Source organism: Cherax quadricarinatus, chromosome 18, assembly GCF_038502225.1.
Source record: "Cherax quadricarinatus isolate ZL_2023a chromosome 18, ASM3850222v1, whole genome shotgun sequence".
In the NCBI taxonomy this organism is placed as follows: domain Eukaryota; kingdom Metazoa; phylum Arthropoda; class Malacostraca; order Decapoda; family Parastacidae; genus Cherax; species Cherax quadricarinatus.
Window position 1 is genome coordinate 10,750,337 of NC_091309.1, and position 23,807 is coordinate 10,774,143.

The 23,807-nt window shown below is 44.9% G+C and overlaps 1 protein-coding gene across 3 annotated transcripts in view; it reads left to right on the forward strand.

The window, feature by feature from the left end:
• Positions 1-23,807, forward strand: part of fus (epithelial splicing regulatory protein fusilli) — a 302,666-nt gene that overhangs the window by 30,554 nt on the left and 248,305 nt on the right. The gene's annotated exons all lie outside the window — the stretch shown is intronic.

Sequence of the window (23,807 nt, forward strand, 5' to 3'; positions counted from 1 at the left end):
GATGTATGCACCACGTAGCAGTCAGCTGATGTATGCACCACGTAGCAGTCAGCTGATGTATGCACCACGTAGCAGTCAGCTGATGTATGCACCACGTAGCAGTCAGCTGATGTATGCACCACGTGATAATCCGCTTAAGCAGGCGGCTGTGTTGTAGTCTCTCACTTGCCTGCTCGTGTCATGTTCACACCTTCCCTGCTCGTGTCATGTTCACACCTTCCCTGCTCGTGTCATGTTCACAACTTCCCTGCTCGTGTCATGTTCACACCTTCCCTGCTCGTGTCATGTTCACACCTTCCCTGCTCGTGTCATGTTCACACCTTCCCTGCTCGTGTCATGTTCACACCTTCCCTGCTCGTGTCATGTTCACACCTTCCCTGCTCGTGTCATGTTCACACCTTCCTGCTCGTGTCATTTTCACACCTTCCCTGCTCGTGTCATGTTCACACCTTCCCTGCTCGTGTCATGTTCACACCTTCCCTGCTCGTGTCATGTTCACACCTTCCCTGCTCGTGTCATGTTCACACCTTCCCTGCTCGTGTCATGTTCACACCTTCCCTGCTCGTGTCATGTTCACACTTTCCCTGCTCGTGTCATGTTCACACCTTCCCTGCTCGTGTCATGTTCACACCTTCCCTGCTCGTGTCATGTTCACACTTTCCCTGCTCGTGTCATGTTCACACCTTCCCTGCTCGTGTCATGTTCACACCTTCCCTGCTCGTGTCATGTTCACACTTTCCCTGCTCGTGTCATGTTCACACCTTCCCTGCTCGTGTCATGTTCACACTTTCCCTGCTCGTGTCATGTTCACACCTTCCCTGCTCGTGTCATGTTCACACCTTCCCTGCTCGTGTCATGTTCACACTTTCCCTGCTCGTGTCATGTTCACACCTTCCCTGCTCGTGTCATGTTCACACCTTCCCTGCTCGTGTCATGTTCACACCTTCCCTGCTCGTGTCATGTTCACACCTTCCCTGCTCATTCCTTGTTTATATAATTACACAAGTTACTCAGATTTGTTCGTGTTTATCACGTTCATCGTAGGGGAGGAGGGAGGGAAGAGGAGGAAATAGCGCTTTGATGCTGTAGGGTTCTTGATCCTAGGAACTGGATCTGTATGACTCTAGTAAACTTAGCGCTTCAACATTAATATCTTCACGTTTTTGTATATATGTATAACATATATAAAAATGTCGTCCCGAATAGGTAAAATTGGTCAGTTAGCAAGAACTCATTTAAAATAAAATTCTTTCTAAAATTTTCTCTTATACGTTTAAAGATATATTTTTTCATTTATGTTAATGTAAAAATTAATAATTTTGTACCAAAAGAACTTTAGAAAACTTACCTAACCTTATTATAACAAGCGCAGTTTAATTTAACCTAATCCAACTAAATATATTTTAGGTAAGTTTACAATAATTTTATAAACAAACACAATGAAATATATTTTTTTTTCGTTAGGTTCAGAATGATTATTGCGAAATTATTGCATACACAAATTTTCGCTTGTCTTATTCGGCAAGAAGAGCGTTGCTGTTTAAGCCAGAATTGCAAGTTTTACCTTTTCGGCACGACACACACACACATTATATATATATATATATATATATATATATATATATATATATATATATATATATATATATATATATATATATATATATATAATATATAATCTTGTATATATGTTTGACAATAATATAATCAGTAACGCTAACTTAACCTTACTACACCTGTTAAGTTATTACAGACAGCTGTTGTACTTCGTTTAGATTCGCTGTATACAAATCGAGAATGTGAGAGAGGGAGGGAGAGGGGAGAGACGATGGGAGGGAAGTGGGGAGAGACGATGGGAGGGAAGTGGGGAGAGACGATGGGAGGGAAGAGGTGAGTGAATGATAGGGGAGGGGAAGGGTAGTGGCGTCGGCTGGACTAGTAATGGACCCTAGGCAAGGCGTATCCTCACTAAGATTTGCTAATTATTCTCTGCTATATTACTCCACGGATTATTACTCACACCTTCCGCTCCGTGTGTACTCATCTAATTGTGGTTGCACGAGTCAAGTCATAGCTCCTGGTCCCTACGTTTGTGTGTGTGTGTAAGTCTAGCGTTCTTCCAGATGAAGACGGTTGTAAGATTTATTATTATTATTATTATTATTATTATTTTGTTATTGTTAGTATTATCGTTGTTATTAAATATTTATTAGGGGAAGCGCTAGACCCGTAGGGGGTCACAAACTCCAGGGGACGGGAGGGTTTTAATGGCTCCCTTCTTAACTGTTTGTTTATACCTCCCTCTTTAATTCGAGCTATCTTCCTCTATAATTCAGTCTATATTCCTCTATAATTCAATCTATATTCCTCTATAATTCAGTCTACGTGTTCTTATTATAATTCAGTATATCTTCCTGATTCAGTATTTATTTTTTCCTCTCCTACATAATTTAGAACTTTTATGATCATCATGTGCTACACGAGCACTCTCCTCGGGAGGAGTTTAATACGTACTCTCCTGTACACTTTACTATCTTACTGTACACTTTACTATCTTACTGTACACTTTACTATCTTACTGTATACTTTACTATCTTACTGTACACTTTACTATCTTACTGTACACTTTACTATCCTTATACTTTACTATCTTACTGTATCCCTTTACTATCTTACTGTACTGTACACTTTACTATCTGTACACTGTACACTTTACTATCTTACTGTACACTTTACTATCTTACTGTACACTTTACTATCTTACTGTACACTTTACTACCTTCCTGTACACTTTACTACCTTACTGTACACTTTACTATCTTACTGTACACTTTACTATCTTACTGTATACTTTACTATCTTACTGTACACTTTACTATCTTACTGTATACTTTACTATCTTACTGTACACTTTACTATCTTACTGTACACTTTACTACCTTCCTGTACACTTTACTATCTTACTGTACACTTTACTATCTTACTGTACACTTTACTATCTTACTGTACACTTTATTACCTTACTGTACACTTTACTACCTTACTGTACACTTTACTATCTTACTGTATCCCTTTACTATCTTACTGTACACTTTACTATCTTACTGTATACTTTACTATCTTACTGTACACTTTATCTACTGTTACTTTACTGTACACTTTACTTATCACTTTACTGTACTGTACTTTACTATCTTACTGTACACTTTACTATCTTACTGTATACTTTACTATCTTACTGTACACTTTATTACCTTACTGTACACTTTACTATCTTACTGTATACTTTACTATCTTACTGTACACTTTATTACCTTACTGTACACTTTACTATCTTACTGTATACTTTACTATCTTACTTTACACTTTATTACCTTACTGTACACTTTACTATCTTACTGTACACTTTACTATCTTACTGTACACTTTACTACCTTACTGTACACTTTACTATCTTACTGTATACTTTACTATCTTACTGTATACTTTACTATCTTACTGTACACTTTACTATCTTACTGTACACTTTACTATCTTACTGTACACTTTACTATCTTACTGTACACTTTACTATCTTACTGTACACTTTACTACCTTACTGTACACTTTACTATCTTACTGTACACTTTACTATCTTACTGTACACTTTACTATCTTACTGTACACTTTACTATCTTACTGTACACTTTACTATCTTACTGTACACTTTACTACCTTACTGTACACTTTACTACCTTACTGTACACTTTACTATCTTACTGTATACTTTACTACCTTACTGTACACTTTACTATCTTACTGTACACTTTACTATCTTACTGTACACTTTACTATCTTACTGTACACTTTACTATCTTACTGTACACTTTACTATCTTACTGTACACTTTACTATCTTACTGTACACTTTACTATCTTACTGTACACTTTACTATCTTACTGTACACTTTACTATCTTACTGTACACTTTACTACCTTACTGTACACTTTACTTTCTTACTGTACACTTTACTATCTTACTGTACACTTTACTATCTTACTGTACACTTTACTATCTTACTGTACACTTTACTATCTTACTGTATACTTTACTATCTTACTGTACACTTTACTATCTTACTGTACACTTTACTATCTTACTGTACACTTTACTATCTTACTGTACACTTTACTATCTTACTGTACACTTTACTATCTTACTGTATACTTTACTATCTTACTGTATACTTTACTATCTTACTGTATACTTTACTATCTTACTGTACACTTTACTATCTTACTGTACACTTTACTATCTTACTGTACACTTTACTATCTTACTGTACACTTTACTATCTTACTGTATACTTTACTATCTTACTGTATACTTTACTACCTTCCTGTACACTTTACTACCTTATTGTACACTTTACTATCTTACTGTACACTTTACTATCTTACTGTACACTTTACTATCTTACTGTATACTTTACTATCTTACTGTACACTTTACTACCTTCCTGTACACTTTACTACCTTATTGTACACTTTACTATCTTACTGTACACTTTACTATCTTACTGTACACTTTACTACCTTACTGTACACTTTACTATCTTACTGTACACTTTACTACCTTACTGTACACTTTACTACCTTACTGTACACTTTACTACCTTACTGTACACTTTACTACCTTACTGTACACTTTACTACCTTACTGTACACTTTACTATCTTACTGTATACTTTACTATCTTACTGTACACTTTACTATCTTACTGTACACTTTACTATCTTACTGTACACTTTACTATCTTACTGTACACTAAGTAACCAGACTGGTTTCTGGAGTTGTCTTCTCCGAGATACCTTGCTTGTGGTCGTTGAAATCTCTGTATTCAGCTGCTATGGTCTCCGTAGACGGAGCTGCTATGGTCTCCGTAGACGGAGCTGCTGTGGTCTCCGCACACGGAGCTGCTATGGTCTCCGCACACGGAGCTGCTATGGTCTCCGCACACGGAGCTGCTATGGTCTCCGCACACGGAGCTGCTATGGTCTCCGCACACGGAACTGTTATGGTCTCCGTACACGGAGCTGCTATGGTCTCCGTACACGGAACTGCTGTGGTCTCCGTACACGGAACTGCTATGGTCTCCGTACACGGAACTTCTATGGTCTTCGGACACGGAGCTGCTATGGCCTCCGTACACGGGGCTGCTGTGGTTCCTGTACACGGGGCTGCTGTGGTTCCTGTACACGGGGCTGCTGTGGTCTCCGTACACGGGGCTGGTGTGGTCTCCATATATGGGGCTGGTGTGGTCTACATACACGGGGCTGGTGTGGTCTCCATACACGGGGCTAGTGTGGTCTCCATACGGGGCTGGTGTGGTCTCCGTACATGGGGACTACTATTGTCTCTGTGCTCGGGGCTGCTGTGGTCTCTGTACACGGGGCTGCTGTGGTTTCCGTACACGGGGCTGCTGTGGTCTCCGTACACGGGGCTGGTGTGGTTTCCATACACGGGGCTGCTGTGGTCTCCGTACACGGGGCTGTAGTCTCCGTACACGGGGCTGGTGTGGTCTCCGTCCACGGGGCTGGTGTGATCTCCGTACACGGGGCTTCTGTGGTTTCCATACACGGAGCTGGTGTGGTCTCCGTACACGGGGCTGCTTTGGTCGCCGTACACGGGACTGCTGTGATCGCCTTACACGGGGCTGCTGTGGTCGCCGTACACAGGGCTGCTGTGGTCGCCGTACGCGGGGCTGCTGCTGTCGCCATACTCGGGGCTGCTGTGGTCGCCGTACACGGGACTACTGTGGTCGCCTTACACGGGGTTGTGGTCTAAGTTCGTGAGGTTGCTATGGTCACCGTACACGGGGTTCCTATGGTCTCCTTACACGGGGCTGCTATGGTCTCCGTACACGGGGGTGCTATGGTCTCCGTACACGGGGCTGCTGTGGTCTCCGTACACGGGGGCTGCTAAAGTCTCCGTGCTGCTGCAGTTTCCGTACACGGGGTTGCTGTGGTCGCCGTACACAGGGCTGCTGTGGTCGCCGTACACAGGGCTGCTGTGGTCTCCGTACACGGGGGCTGCTATGGCGTGTCCCTACACGGGGCTGCTAACGCCGCCTTCCTGCAGCTCTAAAAATTCTTACCACGCTCTTGTTTCCTGGCGTGTGTTGTCGTCCCGGGCTGGAGTTGGGAACCGCCGCCTCCGTCATCCAGCCTTCCAGAGTTGCCTCTCAGTCGCGCAAGACCAGGGGAAAGTGGCCGTCAAATGCCGTTGTTTTCGCTATTTTTGTCTGTGTTTGCCTTCGTTGCAGGTCCAATGAGGAGGGGGTGGTCAGGATGGGGGAGGGGGGTAGTTCAGGGAGATAATGATATCGCAGCTTTTCACGTTGGGATGATTTTAAAATTTCACTTTTTTTCTTCCCCTTTCCCCAATACAAGAGTTTGAATTCGGTGGTGGGGTGGCTAGCCTAACCTGATAGATGTATCTTCCCCCCTCTCTCTCCCACTCAAGGGAAGTGTGGAAACGTTTCTCCGTGTTGTGTTTAGTGGGGAGAGTGGTGTCATCTTGGCGACGTGAGTGGGAAACGTTGCTGGTTCCTCCACTCCCGGTCTCAACACTCACCCACCATGGCCGCCGCCCGGACTTATACGACCCCACATACCTCTTTATTTTCTCAAGTTTCTTCCTAGAACCGCCTTACACGGTATTGATTTTCACACCGTACTCTCGGCTGTTAATCAGGATTCTGCCTGGTGTCTTGTGGAGGAGGAGAGGCGGCCTGGAGTGACTTTTATTCTCCAAAACAATGGGAGTTTCTCAAGACGTCTGGCAGCTGCTCACCCACCATCTGCAGACACCCTGCCAGGGCTGCCAACCTCACCACCCACCATTGTAGTTCACCTTTATATATTTTTTTTTCTTTCTGGAGGGGGAGGGATTTGTTGAAAATAGGTACGTGTTAATGGCTCGGTTCTGAAACCACTGCAGCTTGTGTTGGATAGTGATGTGGCTCGACTGTGTTGTGGAACAATAGAGCGGTGTTTTACTTATACCGTTTATCGTTTATATATGATAGAGGATTATTAAGCGAGGTTACTTTTCCTACCCTCCCTCCCCTTCCGTCCACTCCCTTCTCTCCCCTCCATCCCCTCTCTAACCTTCCCTACATCCCTACTTGCCTTAGCAATCTAGAAGGTAAACTTCTCTATTTTTTTTCCCAGTAAGTCTTGAGAACTTGCTCACACCAGTTCGTTCCGTCGTTGATGACTGTGTGGGATTGATAGGAAGGGGAGGGACATGGCAGCAGTGGCTGTACCACGGTAGGGATATACTCACCTATTTGTGGTTACTAGGGTCGAATTTCAGCTCCTGGCCCCGCCTTTTAGCTTCAACTGGTTTCACAAGTTTCCTGCCTCGGGAGCCCTGTCGTACATATCCTTAAAATGTGTGTGTGTGTGTGTGTGTATGTGTGTGTGTGTGTGTGTACTCACCTAATTGTACTCACCTAATTGTGGTTGCAGGGGCCGAGACTCAGCTCCTGGCCCCGCCTCTTCACTGAATGCTACTAGGTCCTCTCTCTCCCTGCTCCATGAGCTTCATCATACCTCATCTTAAAGCTATGTATGGTTTTTGCAACCACTACCTCACTTGCTAGGCTATTCCACTTCCTGACTATGACTGAAGAAATACTTCCTAACATCCCTTTGACTCATCTGGGTCTTCAACTTCCAATTGTGACCCCTTGTTTCTGTGTTCCCTCTCTGGAACATCCTGTCTCTGTCCACCTTGTCTATTCCACGCAGTATTTTGTATATCGTTATCTTGTTTCCCCTAACCTTCCTGTCCTCCAGTGTCGTCAGGCCGATTTCCCTTAACCTTTCTTCATAGGACATTCCCCTTAGCTCTGGAACTAATCTTGTCGCAAACTTTTGCACTTTCTCTAGTTTCTTGACGTGCTTGACCACGTGTGGGTTTCAAACTGGTGCTGCATACTCCAGTATGGGCCTGACGTACACGGTGTACAGTGTCTTGAACGATTCCTTACTAAGATATTGCAACGCTGTTCTCAGGTTTGCCAGGCGCCCATATGCTGCAGTAGTTATCTGGTTGATGTGTGCTTCCGGAGACATGCTCGGTGTTGTGTGTGTGTGTGTGTGTGTGTGTGTGTGTGAGAGAGAGAGAGAGAGAGAGAGAGAGAGAGAGAGAGAGAGAGAGAGAGAGAGAGAGAGAGTTTTATTTCGTTATCATTTATATCTATAAACTTCATGTTTGTGATTCTAAAAACTATTATTTTTCCTAAAGTCCTGCAAAATTTACTTAATTTTGTAACATTTAAAAGGAACGAAAAATGGTAGAGGCTCGATCCTCCATTTGATAATTTCGAGAACGAGTTGACCATATGTTTCTTTTATGACAAAACGTAAGGTACTGGGTTATAGCGTTGCCTGGTAGGTCAGGCTAGGCCTCTTCAGCCCCGAGACGTACCTCTGATCTTTCTCCAGCTGTGTTGACTGTTTGACGAAGTGAGGGATCCACGCTGGCTCTGAGTACTCGATACTGAGTCGCACATACATGTAAAGAATTGACAAGAAAGCTGTGAACGTGAAGGAGGGGAAGGGGGAGGGGAAGGGGGAGGGAAAGGAAGGTCGCATCGGAGTACCTGGGAATGACGTGTAGAAACTGTAGTGGTGATTAATGGTTGTGGTGGGAGGTGGTGGAGGTCTCGGTGGAAATTTTGATAATGATGGTGGTGGTAGTGGTGGTAGTTGTGCTAGTGAATAGTGGTAACACTTGCTTCATACATGGCTGGCTGGACAACTTTGGCTGAGAACTGGACGTGGTTTACAGCGTAGGACTGTTTTGTTGGTGCGACCCATACGAAAGGTGTGTGAGAGAGAGAGAGAGACAGCTAGAGAAAACACGGATGTTCATGAGAGTAATATTAAATTACAAGATAATTTACCCGATCCTCCACCCATAACCACCAGGATGATAAACTCCACATATATATATATATATATATATATATATATATATATATATATATATATATATATATATATATATATATATATATATATATATATATATATATTTATGCTAGGAATTCGCAAGAACAGGCGAAATATTCACAAACACTGATCTCTCCCTGAAGGAGACTCGAACCTACGAACTTTGGAACAAGGTACGCTGTACTTTACCAACCTAGCTACACTGGTCCAATACCTTGGCGTCTAGCGTGAGCTAGACGTTGATCCAAGGCAGCCAGCTTTCAAGCAAGAGGCTTAGAGCTGTTTGTGAATATTTCGCCTGTTCTTGCGAATTCCTAGCATTGTTAAAATCTCTAGTAAGGCTGATGCATGCAGGGGGTGAGATGAAACAGCTGTAAGCCTCCTGCTTGAAAGCTGGCTGCCTTGTATCAACGTCTAGCTCACGCTAGACGCCAAGGTATTGGACCAGTGTAGCTAGGGTGGTAAAGCACAGCGTACCTTGTTCCAAGGTTAGTAGGTTCGAGTCTCCTTCAGCCAGAGATCAGTGTTTATATATATATATATATATATATATATATATATATATATATATATATATATATATATATGTCGTGAAGAATATGTGAAACTTGTCAATTAGCAAGAACTCATTTAAAATTAAGTCCTTTCTAAAATTTTCTCTTATACGTTTAAAGATATATTTTTTTTCATTAATGTTGATGTAAAAATTTTTAATTTTGCACCAAAAGAATCTTAGAAAACTTACCTAACCTTATTATAACAAGAGCAATTTATTTTAGCCTAGATTTGTTTACAATAATTTAATACTAAACACAGTGAAATATATTTTTTTCGTTAGGTTCAGAATGATTTTGGCGAAATTATTGCATACACAAATTTTCACTTGTCCTATATGGCAAGATGAACGTTGCTATTTAAGCCAAGATAGCAAGTTCTGCCTATTCGGCACGACATATATATATATATATATATATATATATATATATATATATATATATATATATATATATATATATATATATATATATATATATATATGTCGAATAGGTAAAACTGATCAATTAGCAAGAACTCGTTTAAAATTAAGTCCTTTCTAAAATTTTCTCTTATACGTTTAAAAATATTTTTTTTTTAATTTTGTCCCAAAAGAACCTTAGAAAACTTACCTAACCTTATTATAACGAGCGCAATTTAATTTACCTGATCCAACTAAATAGATTTTAGATAAGTTTACAATAATTTAATAATAAATAAGCACAATGAAATATTTTTTTTCATTAGGTTCAGAATGATTTTTGCGAAATTATTGCATACACAAATTTTCGCTTGCCTTATTAGGCAAGAAGAGCGTTGCTATTTAAGCCAAAATCACAAGTTTTACCTATTCGACACGACATTCGGCACACATTCCTACCTTGTGTTTCCCCTTACTGGCTTTCCATTGCCGCCAACCCCTCGTATTGGCCGCCGCTACCCATGCCCCTCCCAGGGCGCCCTTGTGTGGCTATTCAAGTTAGAGTCTTCGGGCCATTCAGGTGGCCCACTCGCTCCCCTTAGCAAAACTTTTGGGCTTCGTCCCTTGCTGCCATCTGCTGCTGCTGTCTGCTTTCCTCTTTGCTGCTCTCTGCTTTTACCTTGTCTTCTGCTACTTCTGCCTCTACTGCTACAACTGTTTCTGCGTTTGCTGCTGCTTCTGCTGCTGTTCTGCTTGTTTCTGCTTGTGCTGCTCTGGTTGTTGTGCTGTCTGTCGCTTGCTTTCTGTGCTTCTGCTGCTTGGCTTTTGCTCTTTTCTTCTGCTCTTCTTCTTTCTTTCTGCTTCTTCTTCTTCTGCTTCTCTTCTTCTTCTTCTTGTTTCTTCTTCTTGCTCTTCTTCTTTCTTCTTTGTTTCTTGTTCTCTTCGCTTCTTCTTCTCTTCTTCTTCTCTTCTCTCTTCTTCTTCTTCTTCTTCTTCTTCTTCTTCTTCTTCTTCTTCTTCTTCTTCTTCTTCTTCTTCTTCTTCTTCTTCTTCTTCTTCTTCTTCTTCTTCTTCTTCTTCTGCTCTTCTTCTTCTTCTTCTTCTTCTTCTTCTTGTTCTTCTTCTTCTTCTTCTTCTTCTTCTTCTTCTCTGCTCATTTCTTCTTCTTCTTCTTCTTCTTCTTCTTCTTCTTCTTTCTTCTTCTTCTTCTTCTTCTTCTTCTTCTTCTTCTTGCTTCTTCTTCTTTACTTCTTCTTCTTCTCTTCTTCTTCTTCTTCTTCTTCTTCATTCTTCTTCTTCTTCTTCGTTCTTCTTCTTCTTCTTTCTTCTTCTTCTTCTTCTTCTTCTTCTTCTTCTTCTTCTTCATTCTTCTTCTTCTGCTTCTTCTTCTTCTGTTGCTTCTTGCTTCTTCTTCTTCTTGCTTCGCTTCTTCTTCTGCTTCTTCTTCTTCTTCCTTCTTCTTCTTCTCTTGCTTCTTCTTCTTCTTCTTCTTCTTCTTCTTCTTCTTCTTCGTTCTTCTTCTTCTTCTTCTTCTGCTTTTCTTCTTCTTCTTGCTTCTTCTTCTTTTCTTCTTCTTCTTCTTCTTCTTCTTCTTCTTCTTCTTTTCTTCTTCTTGCTTGTTCTTCTTCTTCTTCTTCTTCTTCTTCTTCTATTCTTCTTCTTCTTCTTCTTCTTCTTCTTCTTCTTCTTCTTGATTCTTCTTGCTCTTGCATTCTTCTGCTAGCTTATTTCTGCTTCTTCTTCTTCTAGCTTCTTGCTTCTTCTTCTTCCTTCTTCTTGCTTCTTCTTCTTGCTTCTTCTTCTTCTTCTGCTTCTTCTGCTTCTTCTTTTTCTTCTGCTGCTTCTTCTTCTTCTTCTTCTTCTTCTTCTTCTGCTTCTTCTGCTTCTTCTTCTGCTTCTTCTGCTTCTTCTGCTTCTTCTTCTTCTTCTTCTTCTTCTTCTTCTTCTTCTTCTTCTTCTTCTTCTTCTTCTTCTTCTTCTTCTTCTTCTTCTTCTTCTTCTTCTTCTTCTTCTTCTTCTTCTTCTTCCAGCATCATTACAAAGGTTGTTATAAAGTTTCGTTCCTCCGCTTTCCGTCACAGCGCAGATAAACGCACCAGTTTTGCTGCGGCCTGTCTGCCGCTCCCTCCAGAACTAAAGGGTAAACAGATGACATAAGCAAGGTAATCATGCGTAATGTTTTTTTGCGTTAACTACTTTTAGTTTTACGCAGATCGCCTTGTGGTTAAGGTGACAACTTTTTTTCCAGACGTGTTAATGAGGAGTTTTAAATGCGCAGTTTCGAGATTCTGAAAAAAAACGTCGCCACGAGTTGCCTCGTTTTAGTGCTGCTTGTAGTTTATTTGGTCCATGGTCTTGTCTTCCTCCCTGGTGTTGTCTTCCTCTGTGATCTTGTTGTCTTCCTCCCTGGTTTTGCCTTCCTCCCTGGTCTTGCCTTCCTTCCCTGGTCTTGCCTTCCTCCCTGGTCTTGCCTTCCTCCCTGGTCTTGTCTCCCTGCAGAGAGACCCCGTGAGATAATCTCTTCCCATTCCTCCCTGCCTCTTTTTCTTTCATGCCTTCTCCCCTTTTTCCCTCTCCTCCCTCTCTCCCTCCCTTCCTTTGTGATGTGGGGGACCCTCTCTTTCTCTAACCCCTCTTCCGCGCCTCTATCACCATCCCGTTTCTTCTTGTGCTCATTTTCTGCTCACTTCCGTGAATATTTCAATGGATTTGTTTTCGTTTCGGCCGTTTGCTTATTTTCGAAGGCCCTCTGGCTTATTTTTTTTTCCAAAAATCGCATTATGAGCGGTGAGAATTTTACCAGGACGCTACATTAATGCAGTCGACACAGTTTTGCTACGCTGTCCAATGCATTTCAGGAACGTTTACCCCAAATGCATCTGAAACGCAGTAAAAGATGGTTTTCTTATTGCAGAGGACGAGTTTACAACAGTATTGCCTCACACGTTCAGTAGAAAACGTTTTGTCAGTCTTTAACGCAACACAAGAAAGGTATTCACCAAAACTCTGCGACAGTGCAACAGAAATCAGTTCGTTACGCACTCAAGACTTCGAAGTGAGCATTGGCGAAATGCTCAAACTATTTTTACAGTTAGCTAACACCCCCACTAGAAATGCTCAGGTGCAGAATGTTGCCCGAAGACATACGGGTAAACAAAGAATTGAAACACGATGTATCCGGGAGTCTAAAAATATGTATCAGTAAAGAACTGGACTTGTCCTGGTTGGTGGGTTGCAGAAAAAGGAAAAACGATGCGATAGCAACTAGCATTTTAATAATAGGCGAAACTATTAGGAAAAATTCTCGCCATCGTTAACATGGGGTTGGACAACAAGACGTGTTTTAAAATTACCGAGAAAAACCCGGCGCAGCAATAGGAGCAGCAGCATCAACATGAACAGTATAAGAACTGCAGGAATAATATAAAACAGAAGCTGTACAACAGCAGCAACGCCAGCAACATCAGTAGCAGCATCATCATGACGAGTATCACAAATAGAAATAGCAGCAGCAGCACAACAGAAACAGCAACAGCAACAACAGGAAATGCAGCACCATGAAGTTCACCAAAAGTAGCAACAGAAATCGAGTCAAATGCAGGAAGAGGAACATCAGAAGCATCGGGACAAGCAGTATCAAAAGTAGCAGCAGAAACAGCATAAAAGCAGGGGCAGTGCAGCATTATCATCATCATCAGCAGCAGCAGTACAGGAACATCAATAATAGCAGCAGCAGTGCAGAAACAACAACAACAACAGCAGTAGCAGTAGCAGCTGCTGCTGTTACTACCACGTGCGGGACAACCTTGACCGTCACCACGTGCTCCTTCAAGGAGCGTGATTTTCTCCCCTTGACGTCGTTGTCTTCCTTGTCTCGTAGTTGCTGGTCCTCTCTTCTGTACTTTCTTCTACGCTTTCTTCTTTGTATGCTCTCATTTTCTATACTCTTGTTAGTTTACTTTTGTAATGTCAGTCTGCTAAGTTTTCCAGCCTTTGGCTGTTCTTTCAGAGCTTGTAAACATGTTGCCACGCTCAGCGAAGCTCACCCAAGTCCTCCAATCATCCTCTCTCTCTCTCTCTCTCTTTCTCTCTCTCTCTCTCTCTCTCTCTCTCTCTCTCTCTCTCTCTCTCTCTCTCTCTCTCTCTCTCTCTCTCTCTCTCTTCCCATTTCTTGTTGACATAGTTTAGAAGACATTCTCATCCTCGTGGTGGTCCTCCTTAGTACTAAGGGGCCCATGAGTCTCTCCTTTAAGGGACCTTCATCCCTCTGACGCACTGCAGACTGCAGCTGGTTTTAAACACCTGCTGAGGTCTGCTCTCGGAAGTTCCGTCCATATTGGCCTGGCAGAGAGAGAGAGAGAGAGAGAGAGAGAGAGAGAGAGAGAGAGAGAGAGAGAGACAGACAGACAGACAGAGACAGAGACAGAGACAGAGAGAGAATGAGAATAAGAGTACATGGGGAAACACAGATAACAGAGGACTTGGGAGTCCACACTGAGGCTGTCTGCTTCTATCGTGTCTTATTTAGGTGCGTGAGTGAAAGATAGACGAGGGGGAGGAGGAGGGGGAAGGGAATGGGTGAGGAAAGGGAGAGGATGGGAGAGAGGGAGAAGATTCAGTGAGATAGGAAGGTAACAAGGTAGCATTGTTGCTCTCGCGCACGACTCTCCATATCTGCATTTCTGCGTGACTGTCTGCCTGTATACTTTACTGTGTACTTTACTGAGCATGCCTACCTGTGTATGTCTGCTCCACAGTCAGCCTTGTGTGTGTGTACCTGCACTACCTTCCTTGTCTGCCGTTCGAGTCAACATTCTTGAAGTGTGCTTGTGTGTAAGTCTTTGGTGATGGTTGGTGTTGGTGATGGTATTGGTGGTTGGTTCTGGTGGTGGTGTTGGTGGTGGTTTGTGTTGGTGGTGATAATAGTTGTTGGTGGTGTGCTTCTTGTTGTTGGTGGAGGTGGTACTGCTGCTACTGCCGCTATTGTGGATGCTGCTGCTGTTACTGCTGCTGCTATCTACTCATCCCTAGTGATGACAGGAACGCAGCAATGTCCTGGTGTAGAGAGAAGTCCTCTAGTACCTCGTCCACCATTTTTACCCTTCCTCTTTCTTCCTTCCTCTCTCATGCATCCCTTATTTCTCTTTCCCCCTTCCTCCTCATTCTCCCTCCCTCCTCTCTGTGAGAAAGGGGATTTAAATAATGGAGAAACAAAGTAGCAGCAGTAGTGTTAGCAGTAATAGTAGCAGTAGTAATAGTAATCTTTTAGCAGTGAATTGGGGTTGGAAGACTGAAAAGTAAATAAACCCAGTATTTTTTTTTGATAACAGTATCTAGTCAATTGTCAAAATGTTTTCGGCTTGATGGTCACTAACGGGTTTGGAGCTTTGTCATTAAGAGTTAAAACTATCCTGGAAGCGTGTGTGTGTGTGTGTGTGTGTGTGTGTGTGTGTGTGTGTGTGTGTGTGTGTATCCTTGGCATTTACTGTCTCGCGATTGGTTTATATTAGTCATTTCATTGTTGCACAGTGATTGGTGGCCCTGTGATTGGTGTAGTGATGCCACCTGATTGGTGTAGTGGTGCCATCTGATTGGTCTAGTACTACCACCTGATTGGTGTAGTGCTGCCCTCTGATTGGTGTAGTGATGCCACCTGATTGGTGTAGTGATGCCACCTGATTGGTGTAGTGATGCCACCTGATTGGTGTAGTAATGCCACCTGATTGGTGTAGTGATGCCACCTGATTGGTGTAGTGATGCCACCTGATTGGTGTAGTGATGCCACCTGATTGGTGTAGTAATGCCACCTGATTGGTGTAGTGATGCCACCTGATTGGTGTAATGCTGCCACCTGATTGGTGTAATGCTCCCACCTGATTGGTGTGGTGCTGTCACTTGATTGGTGTGGTGCTGCCACCTGATTGGTGTGGTGCTGCCACCTGATTGGTGTGGTGCTGCCACCTGATTGGTGTAGTGCTGCCACCTGATTGGTGTGGTGCTGCCACCTGATTGATGGGGTGCCGTCACCTGATTGATGTAGTGCAGTCACCTGATTGCTCTTATTCCCGGTTCTTGACTGATTCAGTTACTGGTGACCTCAGCAGTAAACGTGAAGACCCAGTTCACTGTTAGAGATTTCAGTTCCAGTTTTGTGGGGAGATAGCAAGAACGAGGGAGGGGTGAGAGAGGTGGGGAGGATGGGTGGGTAAAGGGAGGGGAGGAAGGGTGGTTGAAGGGAGAGGGAGAGAGGTGAGGAGGATGGGTGGGTGAAGGGAGGGGGAGAGAGGTGGGGAGGAAGGGTGGGTGAAGGAAGGGGGTGAGAGGTGGGGAGGATGGGTGGGTGAAGGGAGGGGGAGAGGTGGGGAGGAAGGGTGGTTGAAGGGAGGGGGCGAGAGGTGAGGAGGATGGGTGGGTGATGGGTGGGGGAGAGAGGTGGGGAGGAAGGGTGGGTGAAGGGAGGGGGTGAGAGGTGGGGAGGATGGGTGGGTGAAGGGAGGGAGAGAGAGGTGGGGAGGAAGGGTGGTTGAAGGGAGGGGGTGATATGTGGGGAGGATGGGTGGGTGAAGGGAGGGGGAGAGAGGTGGGGAGGAAGGGTGGTTGAAGGGAGGGGGTGATATGTGGGGAGGATGGGTGGGTGAAGGGAGGGGGTGAGAGGTGGGGAGGATGGGTGGGTGAAGGAAGGGGGAGAGAGGAAAGGAAGGGTGAGAGGCGGAAGAGGAAGGATGGTACTTTGTTTGGGATATGAAAGTGGAGGGAAAAGTGGAGGGGAGGGAGAGGGAAATGGAGGGGAGGGAGGGGGAAGTGGAGGGGAGGGAGGGAGAGGGAAATGGAGAGAAGGGGAGGAGTCATATGGTTTTTTCCTCTACATGCGTGGCAGCATAGTGGAGGTCACTATTGTTTTGGTGTGAATGAGTGAGGGGGGGGAGGGGAAACTCAGGGGGAGTAGGGGAAGGGAGGTAGGATTATAAAGGGAAGGGGGGGAGGGTGCACTGAGGGAAGAGTAAGGGGAAAGCTGCTGAAACATGTCGCAAATGTTCCCTTTATTCGTTGTTGGTTAAATGCACTAGTGGAGGGGGGGGGGGGTTGTCCGGAGGGAGGCAGGGAGGGGAGGGTGGTAGAAGGGCTGCAGAAGGGAGCATAAGGGGTTGCGGTAGATAGGTAAGGGAGAGTGTTGTGACTACGAATTATCTACCTCAGTCCAGTAGTGTGTGTGTGTGTATACATACGTACATACACGTCCACGTGTGTGCTAGGAGTGTGTGTACGGCAGCCACCCACCTGTTGTCCAACACAACACCTGAAATAAGCACCCCCCCCTCTCTCTCTCTCTCTCTCTCTCTCTCTCTTTCTCTCTCTCTCTCTCTCTCTCTCTCTCTCTCTCCAGTGCCATACTCAGTAATAATATATATATATATATATATATATATATATATATATATATATATATATATAAATATATATATATATATATATATATATATATATATATATATATATATATATATATATATATATATATATATATATATTCATCATTTAGGTATTTTTTTCGCTTATCACTTCATCAGTTCCACCCATCCTCCCTTGCAGCTCTCACCCTTGCTTTATTGTCTCCCTTACACTTGCTTTATTGTCTCCCTTACACTTGCTTCATTGTCTCCCTTACCCTTGCTTTATTGTCTCCCTTACCCTTGCTTTATTGTCTCCCTCACCCTTGCTTTGTCTCCTTCACCCTTGCTTTATTGTCTCCTTCACCCTTGCTTTATTGTCTCCCTGACCCTTGCTTTATTTTCTCCCTGACCCTTGCTTTATTGTCTCCCTCACCCCTGCTTTATTGTCTCCCTCACCCCAGCTTTATTGTCTCCCTCACCCCAGCTTTATTGTCTCCCTCACCCCTGCTTTATTGTCTCCCTCACCCCTGCTTTATTGTTTCCCTCACCTCTGCCTTATTGTCTCTCACCCTTGCTTTATTGTCTCCCTCACCCCTGCTTTGTCTCCCTCACCCCTGCTTTATCTCCCTCACCCTTGCTTTATTGTCTCCCTCACCCCTACTTTATTGTCTCCCTCACCCCTGCTTTGTCTCCCTCACCCTTTATTGTCTCTCTCACCCTTGCTTTATTGTCTCCCTCACCCCTGCTTTATTGTCTCCCTCACCCCTGCTTTATTGTCTCCCTCACCCCTGCTTTATTGTCTCCCTCACCCTTGCTTTATTGTCTCCCTCACCCCTGCTTTATTGTCTCCCTCACCCCTGCTTTATTGTCTCCCTCACCCCTGCTTTATTGTCTCCCTCACCCCTGTGCTATCTCCCTCACCCGTGCTTTATTGTCTCCCTCACCCCTACTTTATTGTCTCCCTAACCCCTACTTTATTGTCTCCCTCACCCCTACTTTATTGTCACCCCTCACCCCTGCTTTAATGTCTCCTTCACCCTTGCTTTATTGTCTCCCTCACCCCTGCTTTATTGTCTTCCTCACCCCTGCTTTATTGTCTCCCTCACCCCTGCTTTAATGTCTCCTTCACCCCTGCTTAATTGTCTCCCTCACCCGTGCTTTATTGTCTCCCTCACCCTTGCTTTATTGTCTCCCTCACCCCTACTTTATTGTCTCCCTAACCCCTACTTTATTGTCTCCCTAACCCCTACTTTATTGTCTCCCTCACCCCTACTTTATTGTCACCCCTCACCCTTGCTTTATTGTCTCCTTCACCCTTGCTATATTGTCTCCCTCACCCCTGCTTTATTGTCTTCCTCACCCCTGCTTTATTGTCTCCCTCACCCCTGCTTTAATGTCTCCTTCACCCCTGCTTAATTGTCTCCCTCACACTTACTTTATTGTCTCCCTCACCCTTGCTTTATTGCCTCCCCCTCACCCTTGCTTAATTGTCTCCCTCACCCCTGCTTTATTGTCTCCCTCACCCTTGCTTTATTGCCTCCCTCACCCCTGCTTTAATGTCTCCCTCACCCTTGCTTTATTGTTCCCTTCACCCTTGCTTTATTGTCTCCTTCACCCCTACTTTGTCTCCCTCACCCCTGCTTTATTGTCTCCCTCACTCCTGCTTTGTCTCCCTCATCCCTGCTTTATTGTCTCCCTCACCCCTGGTTTATTGTCTCCCTCACCCGTGGTTTATTGTCTCCCTCACCCCTGCTTTGTCTCCCTCACCCCTGGTTTATTGTCTCCCTCACCCTTGCTTTCTCTCCCTCACCCTTGCTGTATTGTCTACGTCACCCCTGGTTTATTGTCTCCCTCACCCCTGCTTTATTGTCACCCCTCACCCCTGCTTTAATGTCTCCTTCACCATTGCTTTATTGTCTCCCTCACCCCTGCTTTATTGCCTCCTTCACCCTTGCTTTATTGTCTCCCTCACCCGTACTTTATTGTCTCCCTCACCCCTGCTTTATTGTCTCCCTCACCCCTGCTTTATTGTCTCCCTCACCCGTACTTTATTGTCTCCCTCACCCCTGCTTTATTGTCTCCCTCACCCCCTGCTTTATTGTCACCTCACCCATGCTTTAATGTCTCCCTCACCCCTGCTTTATTTTCTCCCTCATCCCTACTTTATTGTCTCCCTCACCCCTGCTTTATTGTCTCCCTCACCCTTGCTTTGTCTCCTTCACCCTTGCTTTATTGTCTCCTTCACCCTTGCTTTATTGTCTCCCTGACCCTTGCTTTATTTTCTCCCTCACCCTTGCTTTATTGTCTCCCTCACCCCTGCTTTATTGTCTCCCTCACCCCAGCTTTATTGTCTCCCTCACCCCTGCTTTATTGTCTCCCTCACCCCTGCTTTATTGTCTCCCTCACCCCTGCTTTATTGTCTCCCTCACCCCTGCCTTATTGTCTCTCACCCTTGCTTTATTGTCTCCCTCACCCCTGCTTTGTCTCCCTCACCCTTTGTCTCACTCACTCTTGCTTTATTGTCTCCCTCACCCCTAATTTATTGTCTCCCTCACCCCTGCTTTATTGTCTCCCTCACCCTTTATTGTCTCTCTCACCCTTGCTTTATTGTCTTCCTCACCCCTGCTTTATTGTCTCCCTCACCCCTGCTTTATTGTCTCCCTCACCCCTGCTTTATTGTCTCCCTCACCCTTGCTTTATTGTCTCCCTCACCCCTGCTTTATTGTCTCCCTCACCCCTGCTTTATTGTCTCCCTCACCCCTGCTTTATTGTCTCCCTCACCCCTGTGCTATCTCCCTCACCCCTGCTTTATTGTCTCCCTCACCCTTGCTTTATTGTCTCCCTCACCCCTGCTTTATTGTCTCCCTCACCCCTGCTTTATTGTCTCCCTCACCCCTGCTTTATTGTCTCCCTCACCCCTGTGCTATCTCCCTCACCCGTACTTTATTGTCTCCCTCACCCCTGCTTTATTGTCTCCCTCACCCCCTGCTTTATTGTCACCTCACCCATGCTTTAATGTCTCCCTCACCCCTGCTTTATTTTCTCCCTCATCCCTACTTTATTGTCTCCCTCACCCCTGCTTTATTGTCTCCCTCACCCCTGCTTTATTGTCTAGCTCACCCATACTTTATTGTCACCCCTCACCCCTGCTTTAATATTTCCTTCACCCTTGCTTTATTGTTTCCCTCACCCCTGCTTTATTGTCTCCCTCACCCCTGTTTTATTGCCTCCCTCACCCCTGCTTTATTGCCTCCTTTTCCCCTGCTTTAATGTTTCCTTCACCCTTGCTTTATTGTCTCCCTCGCCCTTGCTTTATTGTCTCCCTCACCCTTGCTTTATTGTCTCCCTCGCCCTTGCTTTATTGTCTCTCTCACCCCTGCTTTATTGTCTCTCACCCTTGCTTTATTGTCTCACTCACCTTTGCTTTATTGTCTCTCTCACCCCTGCTTTATTGTCTCTCTCACCCCTGGTTTATTGTCTCTCTCACCCCTGCTTTATTGTCTCCCTCACCCCTGCTTTATTGTCTCTCTCACCCCTGCTTTATTGTCTCTCTCACCCTTGCTTTATTGTCTCACTCACCCTTGCTTTATTGTCTCCCTCATCCCTGCTTTATTGTCTCTCACCCCTGCTTTATTGTCTCTCTCACCCCTGCTTTATTGTCGCCCTCACCCATGCTTTATTGTCTCTCTCACCCCTGCTTTATTGTCTCTCTCACCCCTGCTTTATTGTCTCTCTCACCCCTGCTTTATTGTCTCCCTCACCCCTGTTTTATTGTCTCTCTCACCCCTGCTTTATTGTCTCCCTCACCCCTGCTTTATTGTCTCCCTCACCCCTGCTTTATTGTCTCCCTCACCCCTGTTTTATTGTCTCCCTCACCCCTGTTTTATTGTCTCCCTCACCCCTGTTTTATTGTCTCCCTCACCCCTGCTTTATTGTCTCCCTCACCCCTGCTTTATTGTCTCCCTCACCCCTGCTTTATTGTCTCCCTCACCCCTGCTTTATTGTCTCCCTCACCCCTGCTTTATTGTCTCCCTCACCCTTGCTTTATTGTCTCCCTCACCCCTGCTTTATTGTCTCCCTCACCCCTGCTTTATTGTCTCCCTCACCCCTGCTTTATTGTCTCCCTCACCCCTGCTTTATTGTCTCTTTCACCCCTGCTTTATTGTCTCCCTCACCCCTGCTTTATTGTCTCCCTTACCCTTGCTTTATTGTCTCCCTCACCCTTGCTTTATTGTCTCCCTCACCCCTGCTTTATTGTCTCCCTCACCCTTGCTTTATTGTCTCCCTCACCCTTGCTTTATTGTCTCCCTCACCCCTTGTTTATTGTCTCCCTCACCCCTTGTTTATTGTCTCCCTCACCCCTGCTTTATTGTCTCCCTCACCCCTGCTTTATTGTCTCCCTTACCCCATCTTTATTGTCTCCCTCACCCCTGCTTTATTGTCTCCCTCACCCCTGCTTTATTGTCTCCCTCACCCCTGCTTTATTGTCTCCCTCACCCCTGCTTTATTGTCTCCCTCACCCCTGCTTTATTGTCTCCCTCACCCCTGCTTTATTGTCTCCCTCACCCCTGCTTTATTGTCTCCCTCACCCCTGCTTTATTGTCTCCCTCACCCCTGCTTTATTGCCTCCCTCACCCCTGCTTTATTGTCTCCCTCACCCTTGCTTTATTGTCTCCCTCACCCCTGCTTTATTGTCTCCCTCACCCTTGCTTTATTGTCTCCCTCACCCCTGCTTTATTGTCTCCCTCACCCTTGCTTTATTGTCTCCCTCACCCTTGCTTTATTGTCTCCCTCACCCCTTGTTTATTGTCTCCCTCACCCCTTGTTTATTGTCTCCCTCACCCCTGCTTTATTGTCTCCCTCACCCCTGCTTTATTGTCTCCCTTACCCCAGCTTTATTGTCTCCCTCACCCCTGCTTTGTCTCCCTCACCCCTGCTTTATTGTCTCCCTCACCCCTGCTTTATTGTCTCCCTCACCCCTGCTTTATTGTCTCCCTCACCCCTGCTTTATTGTCTCCCTCACCCCTGCTTTATTGTCTCCCTCACCCCTGCTTTATTGTCTCCCTCACCCCTGCTTTATTGTCTCCCTCACCCCTTGTTTATTGTCTCCCTCACCCCTTGTTTATTGTCTCCCTCACCCCTGCTTTATTGTCTCCCTCAACCCTGCTTTATTGTCTCCCTCACCCCTGCTTTATTGTCTCCCTCACCCCTGCTTTATTGTCTCCCTCACCCCTTGTTTATTGTCTCCCTCACCCCTTGTTTATTGTCTCCCTCACCCCTGCTTTATTGTCTCCCTCACCCCTGCTTTATTGTCTCCCTCACCCCTGCTTTATTCGTTCTTCCCTTAAAGTTTTTTTAAATTTGTTTCAGATGGTTTTTACCTTCGTTTTCATTTCACATTTTTGATGTTAATTTTGCTTCATTCCTTCCATCATTTATTTATGTTTATGATATTTGTTGTTGGTTGATCGTCAAGCCTCTCCTTCCCCTCCTGCTCTCTCCCCCCTCCTTCCCCTCCTGCCCTCTTCTTCCCCCTCCTTCCCCCTCCTTCCTCTTCTTTCCCCTTCTTTCCCCTTCTTCCCCCTACTTCCCCTTCTTCCCTCTTCTTTCCCCTTCTTCCCCCTCCTTCCCTCCTCTTCCCCCTCCTTCCCTCCTCTTCCCCCTCCTTCCCTCCTCTTCCCTCCTCTTCCCTCCTCTTCCCTCCTCTTCCCTCCTCTTCCCCCTCCTTCCCTCCTCTTCCCCCTCCTCCCCCTCCTCCTTCCCCCTCCCCTGCTCACCACTGCTAGTATTGTGTACCGTGTATTGAAAGTCTTGCTTTCGTAAGGAGTGATTTTTGTGCAGATTTGGGACCAATTCCTGTAGGATTTTCCAGGTATAAATTATGATGCCTCCTCTTCCTTCACTGCTACACTGTCCTGGTAACCTTCACTGCTACACTGTCCTGGTAACCTTCACTGCTACACTGTCCTGGTAACCTTCACTTCTACACTGTCCTGGTAACCTTCACTGCTACACTGTCCTGGTAACCTTCACTTCTACACTGTCCTGGTAACCTTCACTTCTACACTGTCCTGGTAACCTTAACTTTTACACTGTCCTGGTAACCTTCACTTCTACACTGTCCTGGTAACCTTCACTGCTACACTGTCCTGGTAACCTTCACTTCTACACTGTCCTGGTAACCTTCACTTCTACACTGTCCTGGTAACCTTCACTTCCACACTGTCTTGGTAACCTTCACTTCTACACTGTCCTGGTAACCTTCACTTCCACACTGTCTTGGTAACCTTCACTTCCACACTGTCCTGGTAACCTTCACTTCTACACTGTCCTGGTAACCTTCACTTCCACACTGTCCTGGTAACCTTCACTTCTACACTGTCCTGGTAACCGTCACTGCTACACTGTCCTCGTAACCTTCACTTCTACACTGTCCTGGTAACCTTCACTTCTACAC